General features: G+C 46.1%; 1 long non-coding RNA gene across 1 annotated transcript; it reads left to right on the top strand.

The window, feature by feature from the left end:
* The first annotated feature begins 276 nt into the window (after positions 1-276).
* On the top strand, positions 277-20,676 carry LOC117974466 (uncharacterized). Its single transcript, XR_010113205.1, has 4 exons — positions 277-1,038; positions 1,516-1,597; positions 13,724-13,847; positions 19,783-20,676. It is a non-coding gene; the product is annotated as an uncharacterized LOC117974466 (long non-coding RNA).
* The last annotated feature ends 4,246 nt before the right edge of the window (positions 20,677-24,922 follow it).

Raw genomic sequence — 24,922 nt, forward strand, 5'->3', positions numbered from 1 at the left:
GATGGCATGGACCCAAAGAGTGAGTAGTAGCAAGGTTTCTTGTGAAGAGCAAAAGGACAAAGCTGCCACAGCGTGGAAGGAGACCCAAGCGGGTTGCCACTGCTGGCTGGGGGGTGGCCAGCTTTTATTCCCTTATTGTCCCCACCCCACCCACGCCCCCCACCCCCACCCCCACCCACGCCCCCACCCCCACCCACAACCCCACCCCCACCCACGCCCCCATGCCCCACCCCCCACTCCCCCCTCCCCCACCCCCCTCCATGTTCCGTTTCTGTCCTATCAGAGTGTCTTTTTTCAATCCTCCCCGCAGATTGGCTACTTTCAGAATCCTGCTGATTGGTGCGTTTTACAGAGTGCTGATTGGTGCGTTTTACAATCCTCTTGTAAGACAGGAAAGTTTCTAATTGGTGCCTTTTATCATCCTCTTGTAAGACAGGAAAGTTCCCCAAGTCCTCACTGGACCCAGGAAGTCCAGCTGGCTTCACTTCTGACTGGGATTACAGGCATGAGCCACCGCACCCGGCCATGTGCTTTTACTTTCATTCCTGCTCTAAAACTTTAATAAAACTTTCACTTCTGCTCCAAAACTTGCCTCTCTCCCTCCCCAAAACTTGCCTCTCTCCCTCCCCATCTTATGCCACTTGGCGGAATTCTTTCTTCTGAGGAGGCAAGGATTTGCCACCACTTACAGACTTTGGTGCCTACATTCCCTGGTGCTAACAGCCTCAACCTTTGAGAAACAGATATGTTTATTTTATTTTATTATTATTTTTTAACGAGACGGAATCTTGCTCTGTCGCCTAGGCTGGAGTGCAGTGGCACGATCTCGGCTCACTACAACCTCCGCCCCCGCCCGGGTTTAAGCAATTCTCCTGCCTCAGTCTCTGGAGTAGCTGGGATTACAGGCATGCGCCACCACACCTGGCTAATTTTTGTATTTTTAGTAGAGACGGGGTTTCACCATGTTGGCCAAGCTGGTCTTGAAGTCCTGATCTCATGATCCGCCCACCTCGGCCTTCCAGAGTGCTGGGATTACAGGTGTGAGCCACTGCGCCCGGTCAAGACATGTTTTGTTAAGTCTCTGTCACCTGAAAAATGTGCATGTCCTTCTGGTTTTGTGTGCACCTTGTTTCAGGCTCCCCCATGAAGTTTGCCCAAGCCCAGGTTTAGGAATCTTGTTCAGCATCTTCCCGATACCCACTTCCCTGCTTGTGCCCCTTGCTGGCCCACTTGCTGTTCCCCAGCAGGCGGCTTGGGCTGTACAGCTAGTTTCTTACTAGCAGTGAGCTTGGCTATGGGAGTATCCCCTTTCTCTACACCCATCCCGACCCAAATTATTTCCTTTCACCCTTCCTCCGCGGCAGCCAGGGGTCCTCACCTCCCAGCCTCACCAGCAACTGGGTGAGCCTTCTGATGTGGGGCCCACTGCCTAGGGGTTGTCTCCGTCCCCATGGCTGACACACTCCTGGGGCAGGGCCTTGACTTCACTTTATATCCTTCCCTCTACCCCGTTAGGCCAGTGGATTCTCACAATTCATAGCATTACCTTGCTGACTGGGCAGTACTCCAGGACACCTGTGATGACTTCACTTCCGAGGTAATCCGCCAAATGTTCTTTTGACTGGAGATGCCACCAAGAAATCTCCAGACATTGGAAGGCATGCATAATAAATCCTAGGACTCAAAAACCTTGCAGGATTCTTCCACATAAAATGAGTGGTAAGGCTGGAGAACTACTTTGGGGCTTCCCACGTTGAGGGCTCTGCTTATATCCTGTGGGCTGCTCCACAGCAATGGAGTGAGACGCTCAGCAGATGCTGATGGAGGCCTTTCATGTACCAGGCAGCAGGTTGGGGGCTGGAGGTCTCCAGAGCAAGTTGGGGCTGGGGAATCTAAAACAGCCGGCAGCCATAGTGTCTGTTTTTCAGAAACACTTCCTGCTCTTCCTGAGCCGCTCTAAAGGTTTAAGATTTCTTTCGGCCCCTCCCACAACATTAGCTTCTCCTTCCTTTGTGCACTTGTTTCATCAGTGCCCACCTGAGCCAGGCTGGTACCCACCTGAGCCAGGCTGGTACCCACCTGAAGGAAGGCCGCCAAACAGCATCTAAGCCTGACTGACAAAGGAAAGGCAGGACAGGGATTCTGAGGTTGGACACAGGCCAATCTGAGGTGCTTGGCCCTGGGGACGCAACAGTTTTTTGTTGTTGTTGTTGTTGTTTGAGACAGAGTCGCGCTCTGTCGCCCAGGTTGGACTGCAATGGCGCTGTATCAGCTCACTGCAACCTCCACATCCCAGGTTCAAGCGATTCTCCTGCCTCAGCCTCCTAAATAGCTGGGATTACAGGCACGCCACCACAGCCAGCTTATTTTTGTATCTTTAGTAGAGACAGGGTTTCACCATGTTGGTCAGACTGGTCTCGAACTCCTGACCTCATGATCCTTCCGACTCGGCTTCCCAAAGTGCTGGGATTACAGGCATGAACCACCACGCCTGGCCCGCAACAGTTTGTTTGTTTGTTTGTTTGTTTGAGATGGAGTCTTCTTTGTCACCCAGGCTGGAGTGTAACGGCACCATCTCGGCTCACTGCAACCTCCGCCTCTGGGTTCAAGTGATTCTCCTGCCTCAGCCTCCCAAGTAGCTGGGATTACAGGCGTGTGCCACCACACCCAGCTAATTTTTTTGTATTTTTGGTAGAAACGGGCTTTCACCATGTTGGCCAGGCTGGTCTCAAACTCCTGGCCTCGAGTGATCCAACTGCCTTGACCTCCCAAGGTGCTGGAATTACAGGCGTGAGCCACCGTGCCCGGCCTTCAACAGTTTTTAAATTAAAAAAAAAAAAAAGGCTGGGCACAGTGGCTCATGCCTGTAATCCCAACACTTTGGGAGGCCGAGGTGGGCGGATCACGAGGTCAGGAGTTCAAGATCAACCTGACCAACATAGTGAAACCCCACCTCTACTAAAAAAATACAAAAAATTAGCCAAGCGTGGTGGCAGGCGCCTGTAATCTCAGCTACTAGGGAGGCTGAGGCAGGAGAATTGCTTGAACCCGGGAGGCGGAGGTTGCAGTGAGCCGAGATGGCGCCACTACACTCCAGCCTGGGCGACAGTGCAAGACTCCGTCTCAAAATAATAATAATAATAATTTTTTGACGATCATTTTTGTTCTTTAGTGTAGCAAAATATAAAAAATAAAAATTATACCTAGCTATCTCTCAGATCTTCATTCTAATACCATTCTCTAATAAAAGGAACTAGGGCCCCTAGGAGAAACTGCTGATTCTAGGACTGGGGGTAGGAAATACATAAGATGATCCTGGAGTACCTTGTAGTGTCAGAAAGTAAGGGAGTACTAAAAAACAAAAACCTAAAAATCCAATGCTGAGGCTATGTCAAAAAAACAAATGAGCCAGGCGCAGTAGCACACGCCTGTAATCCCAGCACCTTTGGGAGGCTGAGGCGGGTGGATTGCTTGAGCTCAGAAGTTCAAGGCCAACATGGGCAGCATGGTGAAACCTCATTTCTACAAAAACTACAAAAATTAGCCAGGCATAGTGGCACATGTCTGTGGTGCCTGTCTGTAGTCACTGTTACTCAGGAGGCTAAAGTAGAAGGATCGCTTCAGTCCAGGAGGTTGAGGCTGCAATGAACCAAGATCGCACCCCTGCACTCCAGCCTTGGCAACAGAATGAGACCCTGTCTCAACAACAGCAAAAACAAAGACAAACGGAAAAGAGCTCCCAGTGGCCAAAGCAGGAACAATTTAAGAAACAAAATCAATAATATTGGATTATGAACCAAAGTATCAAATAAATATCTGTGAGTCTGTACCAATATAAATACATGATTGAATAGATAAAAGGAGAATTACAGATAAATCTCCCATGCAGAAGAATACCAAATAATTAATATGGCTACTGTGCCCTCAGGGAAGGGAACATTACTCCACACTCCTTCAGTGTAGGTTGTACTTAGTGACTTCCTTCCAAAGAGTACATATAGAAAAAGAAAAAAAAAACTGCATGGAGAAACCTGACAAATACTACCTCAGCCGAGTGATCAAGTCATTGATATGTCATATTGATAGGTCATTTTGAGAGTATATACCCTAAAATACAAAAATTAGCCGGGGGTGGCAGTGGGCACCTGTAATGCCAGCTACTATGGAGGCTGAGGCAGGAGAATCACTTGAGCCTGGGAGGTGGAGGTAGCAGTGAGCCGAGAGAGATCAAGATCGCACCACTGCACTGCAGCCTGGGCAACAGAGAGAGACTCCATCTCGAAAAAAAAAAAAAAAAAAAGAGGAGAGTATGTACCCTTGATATGATGTGATGAAAATGGGACTTTGGGACTTTGATTGGGCATGGGGGCTCACACCTGTAATCCCAGCTCTTTGGGAGCCTCAGGCTGGTGGATCACGAGGTCAGGAGTTCAAGACCAGCCTGGCCAATATGGTGAAACCCCGTGTCTACTAAAAATACATAAGTTAGCCGAGTGTGGTGGTGCATGCCTGTAGTCCCAGCTACTCGGGAGGTTGAGGCAGGAAGAATTGCTTGAACCTGGGAGGCAGAAGTTGCAGTGAGTCGAGATCACGCCACTGTACTCCACCCTGGGCGACAGAGCAAGACTCCATCTAAAAAAAAAGAAGAAAATGGGACTTTACCTTGTGGTTCTACTCCTAAAAATCCACACCCTTAGTTCAACCATGAGAAAAACACCAAATAAATTCTATTAGATATCCTACGAAACACTGAACTTGGCCGGGTGCAGTGGCTCACGCCTGTAATCCTAGCACTTTGGGAGGCCGAGGTGGGCAGATCACTTGAGGTCAGGAGTTCAAAACCAGCCTGGCCAACTGGTGAAACCCTGTCTCTACTAAAAATACAAAAAAATTAGCTGTGCATGGTGGTGGATGCCTGTAATCCCAGCTACTCAGAAGGCTGAGACAGGAGAATCACTTGAACCTGGGAGGTGGAGGTTGTAGTGAGCTGAGATCACGCCACTGCACTCCAGCCTGGGTGACAGAGCAAGACTCTGTCTCAAAAAAGAAAAAAAACAAAACACAACACAACAACAACAACAAAAACACTGAACTTAAAGTACCCCTTAAAATTGTCATGGTCGGCCAGGTGCAGTGGGGTCATACCTGTCATTCCAGCACTGTGGGAGGCTGAGGCAGGTGGATAGTTTGAGCTCAGAAGTTCAAGACCAGCCTGGGGAACATGGTGAAACCCCATCTCTACAAAAAATACAAAAAAATTAGCCAGTGTAGTGGTGCACACAGGTAGTCCCAGCTACTCAAGAGGCTGAGGTGGGAGGATGGCTTAAGCCCGGGAGGTGGAGGTTGCAATGGGCCAAGATCAGTCCACTGTACACCAGGCTGGGTGACAGCCAGACCCTGTCTCAAAAAAAAAGTTGTCACAGTCATTAAAATAAGGAAAGTCAGACAAACTGTCCCAGCTAAGAGCAGCTTAAGGGGACGTGACAAGTAAATGTAATATGGTATCCTGGATGGGCTCCTGCCACATGAGAAGGCTATTAGGTAAAAATCAAGAAAAGCTGAATAAAGTGTGGACTTTAGTTAGTGATATTATATCCATATTTGTTCATTAATTTTAACAAGTATACCATACTAAGGTAAGATATTAATAATAGGGGAAACTGGATGTAAGGTATATGGAAATTTTCTGTACTATTTTGTCAATTTTTCTGCATATCTTTTTTTTTTTTTTTAGATGGAGTTTCGCTCTGTCCCTGAGCCTGGAGTGCAGTGGCGTGAGCTCGGCTCCCAGCTCACTGCAACCTCCGCCTCCCGAGTATCTGGGATTACAGGCGCCCACCACCATGCCCGGCTAGTTTTTGTATTTTTAGTAAAAATGAGGTTTTACCATGTTGGCCTGGCTGGTCTCAAACTCCTGACCTCAAGTGATCTACCCGCCTCGGCCTCCCAGAGTGCTGGGATTACAGGCATGAGTCACCATGCTCGGCCAATTTTTCCGTAAATCTAAAACTGTTCTAAAAATAAAGTCGGTTTATTTATTTATTTATTTAGAGACAGAGTCTCACTCTGTCACCCAGGCTGGAGTGCAGTGGCACAATCTGTGCTCACTGCAACCTCCGCCTCCCAGATTCAAGCGATTCTCTTGCCTCAACCTCCCGAGTAGCTGGGACTACAGGCACGTGCCACCACACCCGGCTAATTAAGTCTGTTATTTTTAAAATTACATCTGTTTCTTTGGGTTTGATTTTTGAGACGGAGTCTTGCTCTGTCACCTAGGCTGGAGTGTAGTTGCACAATCATGGCTTACTGTAGCCTTCACCACCTGGGCTCAATCAATCCTCCTGCCTCAGCCTCCCAAGTAGCAGGGACTACAGGCATGCACCACCATGCCCAGCTAATTTTTATATTTTTTTTTTGTAGAGATGGGTCTCACTGTGTTGCCCAGGCTGGCTGGCTATTTTTTTCTGTTTTCTGTAGAGACAGGGGTCTCACTATGTTGCCCAGGCTGGTATCAAACTCCTGGACTGAAGCAATCCACTCACCTCAGCCTCCCAAAATGTTGGGATTATAGGCATGAGCCACCACACTTAGCCTAAAAGCTACATCTGTTTTAATATGAACTACCTAGTACCTGGCAAGAAGATGGGCTGAGGGGAGGTCCTGCAGACTGAAGCCTCAGAGCCTCAGAGCATCCACCTCTGTTAGTGCATCCAGTATTCCTGACATAGAAAGATGAATATTATCCTATTTTTTTTTCCAGACAGGGTCTCACTCTGTTGCCCAGGCTGGAGTGCAGTGGTGCGATCTCGGCTCACTGCAATCTCTGCCTCCTGGGTTCAAGCGATTCTTATGCTTCAGCCTCCTGAGCAGCTGGCATTACAGGCGCCTGCCACCATGCCCCCCTAATAATCCGGCGAGGGATACTATTCCTTTTTAAATGACTGGCAGTTAGGACTGTTTGTTTTGTTTGCAGCAACCATGTAAAGGCAAAGCCACCCATGTGGTTTGGAAGGGCAGGAACTGGTCCTGTGCCAAGCTGTGCCTTCTCTCTCTGTGGTGGAGGGGGTGGTGGGGCCTGCAGGGAACTGGGCAAACTCAGGCCCTGCCAAAAGGGATGACAGATGCTCCCCTCCAGCTGACAATAGCCATGGGACAGAGAGGACCCAGAACTGCCAGATCTTTCCATATTTCAAAAGAAATGATTAATCTAGCTTTTCATGTGAAGTCTCCTGATTTTTAAATGTTGCCAACTAATTCTAATTTTATTTAAACACTGCTCACTATATAAACAATATTCATCTAGCTCACTATACAATACACATCCAGGCAAGTGCTACCTAGATTGAGTTACTCAAGGGTGGGATAATCTGGCTTTATTCTTTCTGTGACCCTCAGGACCCTGCACAGCACCTGATGCGTGATTCCTACTCCAAAATATATATGGAATAGTGAACAAAATAATACAGTTAGGGAAATGAGACATAAATATATTGACATTTATTTATTTATTTTGATATGGAGTTTCACTCTTGTCATCCAGGCTTCAGTGCAATGGCATGATCTCATTTCACTGCAACCTGCATGTCCCGTGTTCAAGCGATTATCCTGCCTCAGCCTCCCGAGTAGCTGGGACTACAGGCACGTGCCACCATGTCCAGCTAATTTTTGTATTTTTGGTAGAGGCAGGGTTTCACCATGTTGGCCAGGCTGGTCTTGAACTCCTGACCTCAGGTGATCCTCCCACTGCGGCCTCCCAAAGTGTTGGGATTACAGGCTTGAGCCACTGTGTCCAGCCTATATTGACAATGATCAAACATGAATAGAATGGGTTGTGACACAAATCACCACCATGAATCTTCGTGATTCTCCCAGCAATTCAGTATTGATTTTGATTTACAATTTTGGCATAGATAATTGTCTCCAGGGGTTTCCACTTGGATGTCTTCATTGCATGAACTAAGGGGGTATTGTGATTCTCACAATAGCTATATATGGCTATTCAGGAAAGTGGGAATAACTCCAGAATAGTTTTGAGCATGTATCAGTTAGCTTAGTCTAAGTTATACTGAAGTAACAAATGACCCAAATGTCAGAGGCTTACAATGAAAATTTTTCTTTCTCATACTGTATGTCCATCTTGGAATAACTTCAGCTCTGCTTCAGGCCATCTTTATTTGGGTACCCAGGCTGACAGTAGGCCCAATCTAGATGTTGCCAGAGGAAAAAGAGAGATGGCAAACCACACACTGCCTTAAACCTTCTGCTCAGAAGTGACATGTCACTGATGCTCACATTGCATTGACCAAAGTAAGTCTGCCCTCTATGGAGGATGGATGTGTGGTTTTTCCACCGGGCAGTAACACACTATATCACAATGGGCCTTTCTGGTCTCTGATATCTGGCGTATCTCCAGGCCTGATGTCATTGGGACGGGTAAAGCCTATAGTGCCTCAGAGTCAAGCTAAAACACCATTTGTCACCTGATCACCATAAACTCAATTTCTACCAGTGGATCAAAGAGGTGTTCTGGATCCCCAGAAAATAGAGTTAGAGCTCATTATAGTGTCCCATAATCTCAGATAAAATTATTTTTTTCCTCCACTGCACAGTTAATCTGGAAAAAGCTTGTAGGCCTGTAGTGGTTAATGTTATGTGTCAACTTGACTAAGCCGTGGGTTGCCTAGATATTTAGTTAAACATTATTCTGGGGGCCTGGCACAGTGGCTCACACCTGTAATCCCAGCACTTTGGGAGACCAAGACAGGCGGATCAGGAGGTCAGGAGTTTGAGATGAGCCTGGCCAACATAGTGAAACCCCATCTCTACTAAAAATACAAAAATTAGCCGGGCATGGTGATGCACACCTGTAGTCCCAGCTACTTGGGAGACTGAGGCAGGAGAATCGCTTGAACCCAGGAGGCAGAAGTTGTGGTGAGCCGAGATCATGCCACTGCACTCCAACCTGGGCAACAGAGCAAGACTCCATCTCAAAAAAACAAAACAAAACAAAACAAAACAAAACAAAACAAAAAACATTATTCTGGGTATGTCTGTGAGAGTGTTTCCAGATGAGATTAGTATTTGAACCAGTAGACTTAGTAAAGCAGATGGCCCTCTCCAATGTGAGTGGAACTCATCCATAAACTTTACTGTTTCTACTTGACTGTCTGTGACCTGGGACATCAGTCTTCTCCTGTCTTTGGACTGAGTCATGAACTAGAACTTACACCATCAACTTTCCTGGGGCTCCAGCTTGTCGACTGCAGGTCTTGGGACTTCTCAGCCTCTATACTCATGTGAGCAAATTCCTTTTAATAAATCTCTTGCTGGGCATGATAGCTCATACCTGTAATCTCAGCACTTTGGGAGGCTGACATGGGCAGATCGCTTGAGTTCATGAGCATCCTGAGCTAAACAGTGAAACCTCCTCTCTACAAAAAGTACAAAAATTAGCAGGGCATGGTGGTTTGTGCCTGTAGTCCCAGCTACTAGGGAGGCTGAGGGTGGCAGGATGGCTTGAGCCCAGAAGGCAGAGGTTGTAGTAAGCTGAGATTGCACCACTGCACTCCAGACTGGGTGATAGAGCCAGATCTTGTCTCAAAATAAATAAATCTCTATGTGTGTGTACACACAAATGTATATATATGTATATATATAAACGTATATATGTATATGTATGTATATATGTATATATACACATATATGTTATATATACACACACCATATATATATGTATATATATATTTATTTATGGTTCTTTTTACTTGGGGAACCCACATTAATACAGATTTCGGTACTAAGAAGTGGGGTGTTGCTGTAACAAATACCTAAACATATGGAGGCACCTTTGGAACTTGACAGTGGGGAGAGGCTACAAGAGTTTTGAGGTAAGTATTAGAAATATGGGCATTAAGGGAAATCCTGTTGAAGTCACAGGCAGAAATAAGGAACGTGTTATTGGAAACTGAAGGAATGATGATCCTCATAATAAAATGGCAAAGAACTTGGCTGAATTTCAATGTTCCTGGGTTTTGTGGAAGACAGAACTTGTGGGTGATAAAACTGGATATTTAGCTGAGGAGATTTCTAAGCAAAGTGTTGAAAGAGTGGCTTGGTTCCTCCTCATTGCTTACAGTAAAGTGTAAGAAGAGAGAGATGACTTGAAAAAGGAATTGTTAAGCAAAAAACACCAGAACTTGAAGATTTGGATGGTCTTCAGCCTGTTTGTATTGCAAAAAATGAGAAAGCTTGTTCTGAAGGAACACTAAGGGTGTGACCAGACTATAACTTTGCCAGTTTGAATAAAAAGGGACAGATATGGGATGAAATGAAGAAAAACTGTGGGACTTCTTAGATTCTGTAAGACAGGACAATGGAGCTATTTGGCTGCAAAATGTGTGTTTTTCTTGAAAAAGTTGGAAAAATGACCTTGAGAACCCCAATGGCGATTCAGAGACCTGCCTCAATTTCAACTGGCTAGATGGCCACCACTTAAAGTCTTGGGGATGGAATCATCATGCAAAGCCTTCAGACTAGGCTGCCCAGAGCCTTGGAGGTCACACCCTGCCTGGCAGAGCTGCAGAGGCAAGACCACTGTCCCAGTGAGCCCTCAAGATGGACCAGCACCCCAGTGGGTCTACACAGCACAGCATCAAACCAAAGAGGATTATTCTCAGACTTAAGATCAAATGGAACACACCTTGCTAAATTTTGGACTTGCTTAGGTCGCATCACCCTGTCCTTCTTTCCTATTTCTTTCTTTCTTTTTTTTTTTTTTTTTTTGAGACAGAGTTTCGCTCTTGTGCTGGAGTGCAGTGGCACAATCTCGGCTCACTGCAACCTCCACCCCCTGGGTTCAAGCAATTCTCCTGCCTCAGCCTCCCTGGTAGCTGAGATTACAGGCATGTGCCACCATGCCCAGCTAATTTTGTATTTTCAGTAGAGACAGGGTTTCACCATGTTGACCAGGCTGGTCTCGAACTCCTGACCTCAGGTGAGCCACCTGCCTCGGCCTCCCAAAGTGCTGGGATTACAGGCATGAGCCACTGCACCTAGCCTCCTATTTCTTCCTTTTGGAAGTTGTAATGTTTATCCTATGACTTTCCCATCATTGTATTTGTCTGGTTTCACAGGTTGAACACTGGAGAGGAATTTTGCCTTAGGATGAAGAACACCTCAAGTCTCACCCATACTAGTCTAGATGAAACTTTGGACTTTAGACTTTAGAGTTGGTGCTGGACTAAATTAAGACTTTTGGGACTGGTGGGATGGGATGAATGAATGAAAATTACAGTTTGAGCTACGGTAAACCTCAGTGCACTTTTAGGGTGCCAGGGGCATAATACTATAAACTGAATGTGTTCTCCCCAAAATTCATATGTTGAAACCCAAACCCCCAATATGATAGTATTTAGAGATGTGGCCTTTGGAAAGTAATTAGGGTTAGTTTAGGTCATAAGGATGGGGCTGTCATGATGGGATTATTGGCCTTATAAGAAGAGGAAGAGAAGGAGATCTCTCTCTTCACATACATGCACCTCGGCCATGTGAGGGTATAGCAAGAAAGCAGCCATCAACAAGTCAGGAAGAGAGAGATGTACAGCCCATCATGTTTCTACAGGTTCAGGTATAACTGAAAAACTCTAAGTCTGGCAAACAGAGGCTTGACTCAAGCCATCATGATAAAAAGAAACAGTTTTTGTCCCAATTTCCAAGCCCGAGTCAGCTCTCAGGTCCAGAGCCCCTTGAATAAATGCACCCTGAAGGAAAGAGCCTACAATAACTTTCTGAGTATACAGTGTAGCATTTCCTCCAAGCCTTTCCTTAGGAGGCCTTGTGTTAATCAACTTGGGCTGCTAAAACAAAATATGATAGATTGGGTGGCTTAAACAACAGAAATTTAACTCTCAGAGTTCTGGAGGCTGGGAAGTCCAAGATCAAGGTTCTGGCTAATTCAGTTCCTGGTTAGGTGATTTTTTTTTTTTTTAATTCAAATCATTTTCATTCTGTCATTCACATGAGGAACCCTGGTTGAGAAAGGTTGCACTAAAGTATTAGGGGATAATCACATCAGCAACTTACTCTCAGATGCTTCTTGGTTGGGAGGCGGGGGGAATCTGAGATTATTTCAAGTCTAAAAAAAAAAAGAAAGACAAAGAATATGCTATAAATTCTCAATCTAAAGCATGGTCCAGTGACTCTCTGTGATTGTGTTAAAAGAATAGCTACAGGGCTGAGGTAGCCAAAAATTAGACCTGAAATTTGAGCAATAGTTTGATAAATGACAGTATCGGTTGAATTCATAGCCTCACCAAGTTCCTTAGGTTGAAGTAAAGGCAATGATGAGTAAATAGAAGGATTCTCAAAAGTGCACTGAGGCTTACAGTACTGCAGTGAGCCTTGGTTGTCTGAGGAGTCACCTTGCCTGAAGAGTTCTTAGAGACCTCACTAGAGGAATGACCTGCCAGAGGAGTTGAATTCTGTACATCCCCACCCAGTGCTGAATCCAGACCTACTACTAGAACTGTGGTTCTCAATCTCAGCTGCACATTGGAATCACCTGGAAGGCTTAAAAAACACTGGATCCTATCCCCAAAAATTTTGATTTAATTGGTCTGGGTTCTAATGTATTTATTTATCTATCTATTTATTTTTATTTATTTATTTTTGAGACAGAGTCTTGCTCTGTCACCTAGGCTGGAGTACAGTGGCACAATCTCAGCTCACTGCAGCCTCCACCTCCTGAGTTCAAGTGATTCTCTTGCCTCAGCCACCTGAGTAGATTACAGGCATGCACCATCATGCCTGGCTAATTTTTGTGTTTTTAGTAGAGACAAGGTTTTGCCATGTTGGCCAGGCTGGTCTTAAACTCCTGGCCTTAAACTCCTGGTCCTTAAACACCTTGGCCTCCCAAAGTTCTGGGATTGCAGGCGTGAGCCACCACACCTGGTCCAATTATTCTTTTTGTTGTTGTTGCCGTTGTTGAGACAGAGTTTCACTCTTGTTGCCCAGGCTGGAGTGTAATGATGTGATCTTGGCTCACTGCAATGCTGCCTCCCAGGTTCAAGCAATTCGCCTGCCTCAGCCTCCGGAGTAGCTGGGATTACAGGCATGCACCACCATGCCCGGCTAATTTTGTCTTTTTAGTAGAGATGGTGTTTCTCCATGTTGGTCAGACTGGCCTCGAACTCTTGACCTCAGGTGATCCGCCTGCCTCGGCCTCCCAAAGTGCTGACATTACAGGCATGAGCCACTGCGCCTGGCCCTAATTATTCTTAATACATTTATTTATATGATCATTCTCCTGTATGTTACCCAACTTCCAATACTGCTGCCACCCCCATATAAGCACAGACACCCTCCTCAGACACACTTGGGCTTCAACTCCTCAAGCCAGCCTGTCTCTCCCACATGGATGCCTTCTTTATCCTGCTCGGGCTCTGAACATCTATGCCCGGTTTCCCAGCTCTGTGTATGTCCTCCTTACTCTGCTCAGGCTTTGAGACCACATACCAGCCTGCCTCTCCACATGAATGCTCTCCATAGCAGTCTTAAAATTATTTGATACATCACTCTTCAAAAGGTGCAGCCTACTTCCCCTCCCATTCATTGTGGGCTGGATTTAGCAACTGACTTTTAATGAATACAATATGATGGAAATGATACTATATGACCCTCTAGGCTAGATTGTAAAACGGATAACTTCTTTTGTCTCACTCTCTAGACATGCTCACTCTAGAAGAAACTAGTTGCCATGTTGTGAGGATACTCAACAGTCCTGTGGAGGGGGCCACATGTAGAAAGACCGCATGTGGAAAGAAACTGACTTGCTAGCAGCAACTTTACAGGTATGTATGAAATAAACCACCTTGGAAGAAGATCCTCCAGCCTCTCAGTCAAGACTTAAGAGAATTTCAGCCTTCAATCATTTAATCTGCCAGCCAGGACCCCAGACACTGCAGAACAGAGACAAACATTCCTGCTGTGCCCTCTCTGAATTCTTGACCCACAGGAACTGTGAGACAGTGAAAGATTATTGCCATTTTGACCTTCTAAGTTTTGGTGTAATTTCTTTCTTTTTTTTTTTTTTTTTAATTGAGACAGAGTCTTGCTCTGTTGCCCAGGCTGGAGTGCAGTAGTGCAATCTCCACTCACTGCAACCTCCACCTCCCAGGGCAAGTGATTCTCCTATCTCAGTCTCCCGAGTAGCTGGGGTTATAGGTGAGCACCACCAGGCCCGGCTAAATTTTTTGTATTTTTAGTAGAGACAGGGTTTCACAATGATGGCCAGGCTGGTCTCGAACTCCTGACCTTGTGATCTGCCCACCTTGGCCTCCCAAAGTGCTGGGATTACAGGCATGAGCCACCGTGCCTGGCCTAGTATAATTTCTTATGCAGTAAGAAATAACTAATACACTTTCAGTACCCTGCTCAGAATCTGTTATGGTCTGAATGTTCCCCCAGGATTCGTGTGTCAGAAACTTAATCTCTAGTGCAACAGTGTTAAGAGGTGAGGCCTTCTTGGAGGTGTTCAGATCATGGGGGCTCCACCCTTATGAGTGGATTAATGCCTCTGTAAAAGGACTTGGGATGGGGGTTCCTTCCCTCTTACCCTTCCACCTTCCACCATGTGAAGACACAGCAAGAAGGCCCTTGCACAATGCCAGTACCTTGATCTTGGGCTTCCCACCCTCTAGAACTGTGAGAAAAAAATTTCTGTTTTTTATAAATTATCCAGTTTCAGATATTCTGTTACAGCAGTGCAAAACAGACTAAGACAGGATCTCATACTCTCACCAAGCTACTCCTCTGCAGCGATGCCCTTCTCATCCTTCTCATGCTAGATCACCCTCCTATGTAAACACCCTCCTCATCCAGCTCAAGTCCTGACTCTGAAGGCCATGCAGCCCTCCTATCGTAATGCCTTCCTTACCCCACAAGGCTCCAGCATCCCGCTCCGTGCCTCCATAGCTCCCTCCTCTCCGGGCACAAATGCCTTTCTTGCTATATCTTACCTAATGCCCTTAGGATTAAACTTTTCGGGAAACAAAGAAGATAAAAGAAGGGAAGGATTGCTTATCAACCTCTTTCCTTAAATTGCCCAGCAGAGTTCAAATCAATGGTGACACCCATAGTCCTTGAATTACTCATTTCCTGTATGCTGTTTTGGGTGGCAGCCCCTGGATCCCTCAGAGCCTTGCCTCAGTGAGTACTTCATTAAAGGCAACCCTAAACAACAGTTGCATCGCTTCTTTCATCACCTCGTGCTGTAACTTACAAGTTCCCATCCCTAAATGATTATTGTATTAGTTATGTCTTGATGCATAATACATTACCCCACAGTTTAGAGACTTAAAACAACACACACTTGCGATCTCACAGTGTTGGTGGGTCAGGAATCTGGGCACAGTTTGTGTCCTCTGTGCCAGCTCTCACAAGGTGGCAGTCAAGGTGTCAATTGAGGCTGCGTTCTCATCTGAAGACTGGGGATGGATCTATGTTCAAGCTCACTCACCTGCTTGTTGACGGGATTCCGTTTCTTACAAACTGTTGGCAGGGATCAACCTCAATTTCTTGCCATTTGGAGCTGTCCAGCATGTCAACTTGCTTCATCAAAGCATGCAGACACAGAAAGTGTAGAGAAAGACAGAAGTCACAGTCTTTGATAACCTAATCATGAAAGTCATATCCCATCACTTCTGCCATATTCTTTTTGTTAGAAGCAAATCACTGGGTCTGGATTACATGGGTGAACACCAGGAGGCAGGAATCTTGGCGAGCCATCTTTTTTTTTTTTGAGAGAGAGAATCTTGCTCTGTTGCCCAGGCTGGAGTGCAGTGGCATGATCTCGGCTCCTCTGCCTCCCGGGTTCAAGTAATTCTCCTGCCTCAGCATCCCAAGTAACTGGGATTACAGGCATGCACCACCACACCCGGCTAATTTATGGTGAGCCATCTTAAGGGCAACCTACCACAGTAATCTTCAACCCTATCTAGGGTAGAAAACCAGTCGCATGTCTTCTCCATTCCCCTGAGTCTATTGCTTATACCTTATACCTCCGTATGAATTGCTTTTCTATGTAGGATTCTTGGTTACAAAATTAAAAACTGATTCTGCTTAACTTAAGCAAAAATGGTCTCTATAAAATTAGACTTAGAGGCTGGGCACAGTGGCTCACATCTGTAATCCCAGCAGTTTGGGAGGCCGAGGCAGGCAGATCATAAGGTCAGGAGTTCGAGACCAGCCTGGCCAATATGGTAAAACCGTCTCCACTAAAAATACAAAAATTAGCTGGGCGTGGTGGTGCATGCCTGTAGTCCCAGTTACTCAGGAGGCTGAGGCAGAAGAATCTCTTGAACCCTGGAGGTGGAGGTTACAGTGAGCCGAGATCACGCCACTGCACTCCAGCCTGGGTGACAGAGCAAGGCTCCAGCTCAAAAAATAAATAAATAAATAAATAAGACTTAGAATTCTAAGAATCTTTTTATATTCTCAAAAATGACCACTAGGTATGTAGTGAATACATCATGGTTTTTGTTTGTTTGTTTGTTTGTTTGTTTGTTTTCTTTAGAGACAAGATCTCGCCATATTGCCCAGGATGGTCTCAAACTCCTGGGCTCAGGCTATCCTCCCACCTTGCCCTCCCAAAGTGCTAAGATTACAGGCGTGAGCCACTGCACCCAGCCCATCGTGGTTTTTTGAATGAGTGAGTGAAAGGATAAATGTAAAAGTGAATAAATTAACAAAATCTCCAGTAGTAAGTGCGTGTTATCTGGTGGCATATTTGGCTTGGGAAATCCCTTAAAAACGGGAGCTGTTTTATTTATTTATTTATTTAGGTTTTGTTTTTGAGACAGAATCTCACTCTGTCACCCAGGCTGGAGTGCAGTGGCACGATCTCGGCTCATTGCAACCTCCGCCTCCCAGGTTCAAGTGATTCTCTTGCCTCAGTCTCCCAAGTAGCTGGGATTACAGGCTCATGCCACCATGCCCAGCTAAGTTTTGTATTTTTAGTAGAGACAGGGTTTCACCATGTTGGCCAGACTGGTCTTGAATTCCTGACCTCAAGTCATCCACCCACCACGGCTTCCCAAATGCTGGGATTACAGGTGTGAGCCACCGCACCCAGTGGGAGCTGTTTTAATAACAGGATATCTATGCATTCACTTGGAAAGTTGTCAACAATATATTATGAGGTGACAAAAGTATGTTCTAGAACATTTTTTAAAATTCAGATACATTTAATTCCAAGAAGTTGTCAACTTTTCAAGTGTCGAATAACAAAATCCAGGGCAAGGTCGTGGTGGGGCTATCGATTGGTGATTTGGAGATTTTTAAGAGGATTAAAGAATAGCAGTCTCACAGGAGGCATTGGACACCCCAAAGAGAATCAATATTGGTGGCTCCACCAGTCCTCTGAAAAAGAGAGTTTATCAATTTTTTATTGCTCCGCATACATTATCCCAAAATGTAGTGACTTAAAGCAACAGCAGTCATTTTATTACCTCACTCTGTTCCTGCAGTTGACTGGACTCAGCGAGGCAATTCTTGCTGGGATCTTTCAGGCAGTTGTAGTCAAGCCACGGTTGGGGCCTGCAGGCTTCCTCACAGCTGGGGTTTCAGCTAGATCACCTATATATGCCTCTCTCTGTGTGGCCTAGGTTTCCTTGCATCACAGCACCTGGATCTATGTATGAGTGTCCCAAGGAGAGAAAGCCTGGGTGGCAGCTGATCTGCTCTTATAACCTGGCCTCAGAAGTCATGTTGCGTCAGTTCCTCTGTATCCCATTTGTTAAAAGCTAATTACTAGAAGCAGCCCATATTCAAGGGAAGGGAAATTGGACTCCATTCTTTTTTTCTTTTTCTTTTTTTTGAGATGGAGTTTCACTCTTGTCACCCAGGCTGGAATGCAATGGCACGATCTGAGCTCACTGCAACCTCTGCCTCCCAGGTTCAAGCAATTCTCCTGCCTTGGCCACCCGAGTAGCTGGGATTACAGGCACCCACCACCACACCTGGCTAATTTTTGTATTTTTAGTAGAGATAGGGTTTTACCATGTAGGCCAGTTTGGTCTCGAACTCCTAACCTCAGGTGATCCGCCCACCTCAGCCTCCCAAAGTGCTGGGATTTCAGATGTGAGCCACAGCGCCTGGCCTTAGACTCCACTAATTGATGTAAAGAATCTCCAAGGACATGTGGACATATTTTAAAAACCACCACAGGAGCTATTAAGCTGGCTGCTCTGGGCTCTGCAAGTGAAGTCTTCCCAGGCAAATGCAATGACAGCTGAATAATGAGGAGGGTGCATACCAACTTTAGGAAACACAGACATGGGGACAGACCCTGGCCATGCCATGGTCTAGGGCATGGGGCACAAGCAGAGTTCATTTTCTACGCCCAGTGCTAGATCTCATCTCAGGTGCCCAACTTGCTTGCTCTTCAAGCCGGCTCCTTCTTGGGCAGTGCAATCTGATCTGGCAAAAGAAGCACAAGCTTTGAATGCAGACAGACCTGTTTCCAAGCCTGGTTATGCCACCTACTAACACTCAAACTTGGATGAGTTACTCCCTATCTCTTTAAGGATTCTATCAGTCAGGGTTCTGCAGAAAACAGATGACACCCTCGATTGGGTAATTTGAGGACAGTTTAATAAAAACACTATTTACAAAGGTGAGGGTAAGGTGTAGAATAACCATGAGGGATAGTGCAGTACTCTGGGACTAGGAACAATAGGGCCGTTGCCTCCCCTGGGCATAAAGGGGCCAGCGAGGGGAGTGGTTTTCAGAACCTGGAGACAGAGAGACTGTGTGCAGGGCACACCTGTATGGAAATGGGACCTTCAGTGCTGCCCACAGCCAGTCAGTGGAGGCTCTGCAGAGGGAACCAGGGAGCGTGCACTCACCTGCGGCCTGTCACCTCCTGCTGGTGCCAGGGGAAGCCAGAGGAGGAAGGAGCTTGCTGATGCTGTCTCAAAGGCTCAGCTTCTAGGGGTTGAGTGGAGAGCCAATCTGGAGGGGCAGACAGAAGATACCCAACACAGAGATTACATGAAAAAAGGTATAAAACCAGCCTGGCCCAGAGAAGACACTCCAACTCCCTGCTCAAATGTTTACTTAATAAAGAGAGCAAGTAACGGTGCAGAAAAGGTGCTGGGCTTTACTTTGCATAATAATGCACACAAGTCAGCCGGGAGCGGTGGCTCACGCCTGTAATCCTAGCACTTTGGGAGGCTAAGGCAGGCAGATTACCTGAGGTCGAGTCCGAGACTAGCGTGGCCAACAAGGGGAAACCCCATCTCTACCAAAAATACAAAAATTAGCCGGGCGTGGTGGTTTGCGCCTGTAATCTCAGCTACTCAGCTACTTGGGAGGCTGAGGCAAGAGAATTGTTTGAGCCCGGGAGGCAGAGGTTGCAATGAGCAGATATCATGCCATTGCACTCCAGCCTGGGCAACAGAGCAAGACTCTGTCTCAGAAAAAAAAAAAAAATGCACACAAGTGTGTCTTAACACAAAACACTTTGGTGAACATTTATAATTTGCCCCCAGGAAGGAGGAAAGGCAAATGTATGCTGTTTGGCAGGCACACCACAGCGTAGAGCAGCATCCAATGGTAAATACATGGGAAAATATGGGAATTCTAGATATTCCCATGAAATCAACTGTTACAAACCCAAGTAATGGTTTCCAGGCAAATTGGACAGGTTTGTCTAGGCCTCCTGGAATTTGGATGCCACGTTTCTTTTCTTTTTTTCTTTCTTTCTTTCTTTTTTTTTTTTTTGAGACGGACTGTCCCCGTGTCGCCCAGGCTGGAGTACAGTGGTGCGATCTCAGCTCACTGAAACCGGGTTCAAGAGATTCTCCTGCCTCAGCCTCCTGGTCTCGAACTCCTGACCTCAAGCGATCCACCAGCCTTGGCCTCCCGAAGTGCTGGGATTACAGGTGTGAGCCACCACACCTGGCCTGGATGCCACGTTCCTAATCACCCTTTTCTTGGAACCCATCTGAGGATGTAACCATGTAAAAAGTGCCAGCAGAGGATTCAGAATAAATTTCAAAACCGCAGTGAGCCATGCTGCCTGACAAAAATGGGAACTGACATGTAGTTTTCACCTATCAGCCAACCTCAAGGAAGTGTCTGCTTCACTTCTGTCCTTCCCTTTTCTTATTGGAAATACAATATAAGGACATAAATGGTGTTTTTAAAAAAGAAAATCGCTTGTAATCCCACACCATCAACAGCTCCTTTTTTTGCAAGTGTGCTTTCTGTTCTTTGCTCTTGTAACTTCATATTATTATATAGTTATAGACTACTTACTCCACTTGTGTTTTTCAACAAAGACACCACAAAGACTTCATAATTATGAATCTTTAATCACTGAGTAATATCCATTGAGAAGATATACTATAATTTATCAGTTATTCCCTTACTGTACATTTATTCTGCTCTCCCCCACCACTGATTTTTTTTTCTTTTATAAAAAAAGTTTTCAGCCGGGCATAGTGACTGAAAAATAAAAGTTCTCATGGACTTTAAAAATTTTTTATATATATTTATTTTTTGAGTTGGGGTCTCCTTCTGTTACCCAGGCAGGAGAGCAGTGGCGCAAACATAGCTCACTGCAGCCTGGAACTCCTGGCCCCAAGCCATCTGTATTAGTCAGTTTTCATGCTGCTGATAAAGACATATCTGAGACTGGGAAGAAAAAGAGGTTTAAAGGATTTACAGTTCCACATGGCTGAGGAGGCCTCACAATCATGGTGGAAGGCAAGGAGGGCCAAGTTACATCTTATATAGATGGCAGCAGGCAAAGAGAGAGCTTGTGCAGGGAAACTCCCATTTTTAAAACTAGCAGATCTCATGAGACTTATTCACTATCATAAGGACAGCATAGAAAAGACCTGCTCCCATGATTCAATTAATTACCTCCCACCTGGTCCCTCCCACCACATATGGACTGTAGTCTGGGTTCTGTATGAATTTGAACATATGGGAATTCAAGATGAGATTTGGGTAGGGACACAGCCAAACCATATTATTCAGCCCCTGGCCCCTCTCAAATCTCATGTCCTCACATTTCAAAACCAATCATGGCTTCCCAACAGTCCCCCAAAGTCTTAACTCATTTCAGCATTAACTCAAAAGTCCACAGTCCAACGTCTTATCTGAGACAAGGCAAGTCCCTTCCACCTGTGAGCCTGTAAAATCAAAAGCAAGTTAGTTGCTTCCTGGATACAATGGGGGTACAGGCGTTAGGTAAATACAGCTGTTCCAAATGAGAGAAATTGCTCAAAACAAAGGGGCTACAGGCCCCATGGAAGTCTGAAATCCAGCTCCAAAATGATCTCCTTTGACTCCGTGTCTCACATCCAGGTTATACTGATGCAAGAGGGGGATTCCCATGGTCTTTGGAAGCTCCACCTCTGTGGCTTTGGAGGTATAGCCTCCCTCCCAGCTGCTTTCATGGGCTGGCATTGAGTGTCTGCAGATTTTCCAGGCGCATGGTGCAAGCTGTCGGTTGCTCTACCATTCTGGAGTGTGGAGGACAGTGGCCCTCTTCTCACAGCTCCACTAGGTGGTGCCCCAGTAGGGACCCTGTGTGCGGGCTTGAACCCCACATTTCCCTTCTGCACTGTCCTAGCAGAGGCTGTCCACGAAAGCCCTGCCCCTGCAGCAAACTTCTGCCTGGGCATCCAGGTGTTTCTATACATCTTCTGAAATCTAGGTGGAGGTTCCCGAACTCAGTTCTTGACTTCTATGCACTGGCAGGCTCAGTACCATGTGGAAGCTGCCAAGGCTTAGAGCTTGCACCCTCTGAAGCCATGGCCCAAGCTCTACATTAGCCCCTTTCAGCCATGGCTGGGTGGCTGGAGCAGCTGGAACATAGGGCACCAAGTTCCTAGGCTACACACAGCATGGGGACCCTGGGCCCACCTCAGCCTCCCATAGTGCTGGGATTATAAACCTGAGCTACTGTGCCCTACCATGGACATTTTTTTTTTTTTTTGAGACAGACTGTCACTCTGTCACCCAGGCTGGAGTGCAGTGGCGCAATCTCAGCTCACTGCAACCTCCAACTCCCAGGTTCAAGCAATTCTCCTGCCTCAGCCTCCCAAGTAGCTGGGATTACAGGCACCTACCACCACGCCCGGCTAATTTTTGTATTTTTAGTAGAAATGGGGTTTCACTATGTTGGACCAGGCTGGTCTCGAACTCCTGGCCTCAGGTGATCCGCCTGCCTCGGCCTCCCAAAGTTCTGGGATTACAGGCGTGAGCCACTGTGCCCAGGAGGACATTTTTATACAACAAAGTTAGTCCTTCTTGAGGCTTATTTTCCCAGAATGGCTGCAGTGGGATTCAGGGTGTGAGATGGTCAGGGATCTGGCCTCTGCTCTAAGGGTTGGCCTCTCCCACCCCCACCCTCCCCAGGTCCCCACTGCAGCGTGATTCCTCCTCTCAGCACAGCCACTGCTGCACTCCAGCAGTGGCTCAGACAACACTGAATGGAAAAGCCCAAATTAGAGCAAAGGGGACCCCAAACAAAAATATTATTTGACTTTACAGAACCCAGAGCCCAAACACCTAAAAGTTTTTTAATCACAACACCCTACCCTGAAATCCCAGGACTAATTGAAAAGCAAAATTGGCTACGTGCAGTGGCTCATGCCTGTAATCCCAGCACTTTGACAGGCCGAGGTTGGAGGATCACTTGAGCCCAGGACATGGAGACCAGCCTAGGCAACATGGCAAAACCCTGCTTCTACAAAAAATGCATGGCCGGGCACAGTGGTGCACCTGTAGTCCCTGATACTTGGGAAGCTGAGGTGAGAGGATCTCGAGCCTGGGAGGCAGAGGTTGCAGTGCGCTTTGATCACACCACATACCATTGCACTCCAGCCTGGGCGACAGAGGAAGACCCTGTCTCAAAAAACAAAAAAAAAGAAAGAAAAGCAAAATTGGAGTTTCAGTCCCCTTTGCCCAGCAACCCAGCCCTGAACTACAGTGTCATGCACGTCCATGTGAAGAGACCACCAAACAGGCTTTGTGTGAGCAACAAGGCTGTTTATTTCACCTGGGTGCAGGCGGGCTGAGTCCAAAAAGAGAGTCAGCAAAGGGTGGTGGGATTATCATTAGTTCTGATAGGTTCCGGATAGGCATACAAAGTATCTTCTTCAGGGTGGGGGGCGGGGGGGCGGGGTGGGGGGGCCGGTGGTGGGGAGAATATTACAAAGTACCTTAAGGGTGGGGGAGAATATTACACAGTACCTTCTTAAGGGTGGGGAGAATATATCGTATCAGTTAGGATGGGGCAGGAACAAATCACAATGGTGGAATGTCATCAGTTAAGGCTATTTTCACTTCTTTTGTGGATCTTCAGTTGCTTCAGGCCATCTGGATGTATACTTGCAGGCCACAGGGGATATGATGGCTTAGTGCGGGCTCAGAGGCCTGACATTCCTGTCTTCTTATATTAATAAGAAAAACAAAACAAAATAGTGGTGAAGTGTTTGGGGCAGTGAAAATTTTTGGGGGTGGTATGGAGAAATAATGGGCGATGTTTCTCAGGGCTGCTTCGAGTGGGATTAGGGGTGGTGTGGGAACCTACAGTGGGAGAGATTAAACTGAAGAAAGATTTTGGGGTAAGGGGTGGTATTGTGGGGTTGTTAGGAGGATTTGTCATATAGAATGATTGGTGATGGCCTGGATGCAGTTTTGTATGAACTGAGAAACTAAAAGGAAGACACGAAGTCCGAATAAGAGAAGGAGAAAAACCGGTATTAAAGGACTAAGAATTGGGAGGACCCAGGACATCTAAGGGGGCTCAGCATAATTATTTGCTTGGTTGGTGAGTTTTTGGGCTCTATCCTTGAGTTTTTTTATGTTGTCATATACCAGGCCAGATTGATTTAGGTAAAAACAACACTCTTCATTAAAAATATACAGAGTCCTCCTTTTTCAGCAATGAGTAAATTGAGGCCTAGGCGATTTTGGAGGAAAGAGAAATGCAAAGCCAGCAATTGTTTCTTAAAGAAGGATTAGAAATGGCTAGGAGAGAGTGAGTGAGATTGATAGTGTGGTGGAGATAGCTGGGGAGAGGTAGAGGGTGGCATAAGAATGGGAATGAGAATAAGAGTGAGTATAAAAGTAAAGAATAAGATTTCATCAGGGTGAAAGTGTTGGAGTGTGTCCTGTCAGCAAAGATCATCTATCCACTCCAAGAAGGAGTCAAGAGTGGAGGATTGGGGATAGATATTCACGATGGAAAGGAAATGAGAGGTTTTAAGAGGTGGGCTAACAGCTTGTAACCTACATGGAAGAGGTTATGAAATGATGACAGAATAGAATGGGCCTGTGAGGCTGGAAGGAGATATTTTCCTTAGTCCAAGAACCATTTGCCTTGTGTGGGAAGAGATTGATAGGTGGAAACTTCAGTAGGAGAGTAAATAGGAGTGACCAATGAGAAGGAGAAAAACTGGCCATGAGGGACAGAAGTTGAAATGCTAGCTGCTTCTTTAGCTAACTTATCAGCATAAGTGCTGCCCTGAGCGATAGGATCTGATGCCTTTTGATGGCCCCTGCAGTGAATGACTCCAGCTTCCTTTGGAAGTAAAGCAGCTTTGAGAAGAGTTTTTATTAAAAGAGGCATTAATGATGGAGGACCCTTGCATAGTGAGGAAATTTCTTTCTGTCCATATAACAGCATGGTGGTGCAGGATATGGGAGGCATATTTAGAGTCACTATAATACTGCGAGATACAAGGAGAGGGCCCAAGTTAAGGCAATGAGTTCGGCTTGCGGAGAGGTAGTGGAGGCGGGCAGAGCGGTAGCCTTGATGATAGATGTAGAAGATACTATAGCATAGCCTGCCTCTGCTGGTGAGTGGCGATTAGTCCTGGTGGAACTGCCATCAATAAACCAAGTG

The sequence above is a fragment of the Pan paniscus genome, chromosome 8 (genome assembly GCF_029289425.2).
Source record: "Pan paniscus chromosome 8, NHGRI_mPanPan1-v2.0_pri, whole genome shotgun sequence".
In the NCBI taxonomy this organism is placed as follows: domain Eukaryota; kingdom Metazoa; phylum Chordata; class Mammalia; order Primates; family Hominidae; genus Pan; species Pan paniscus.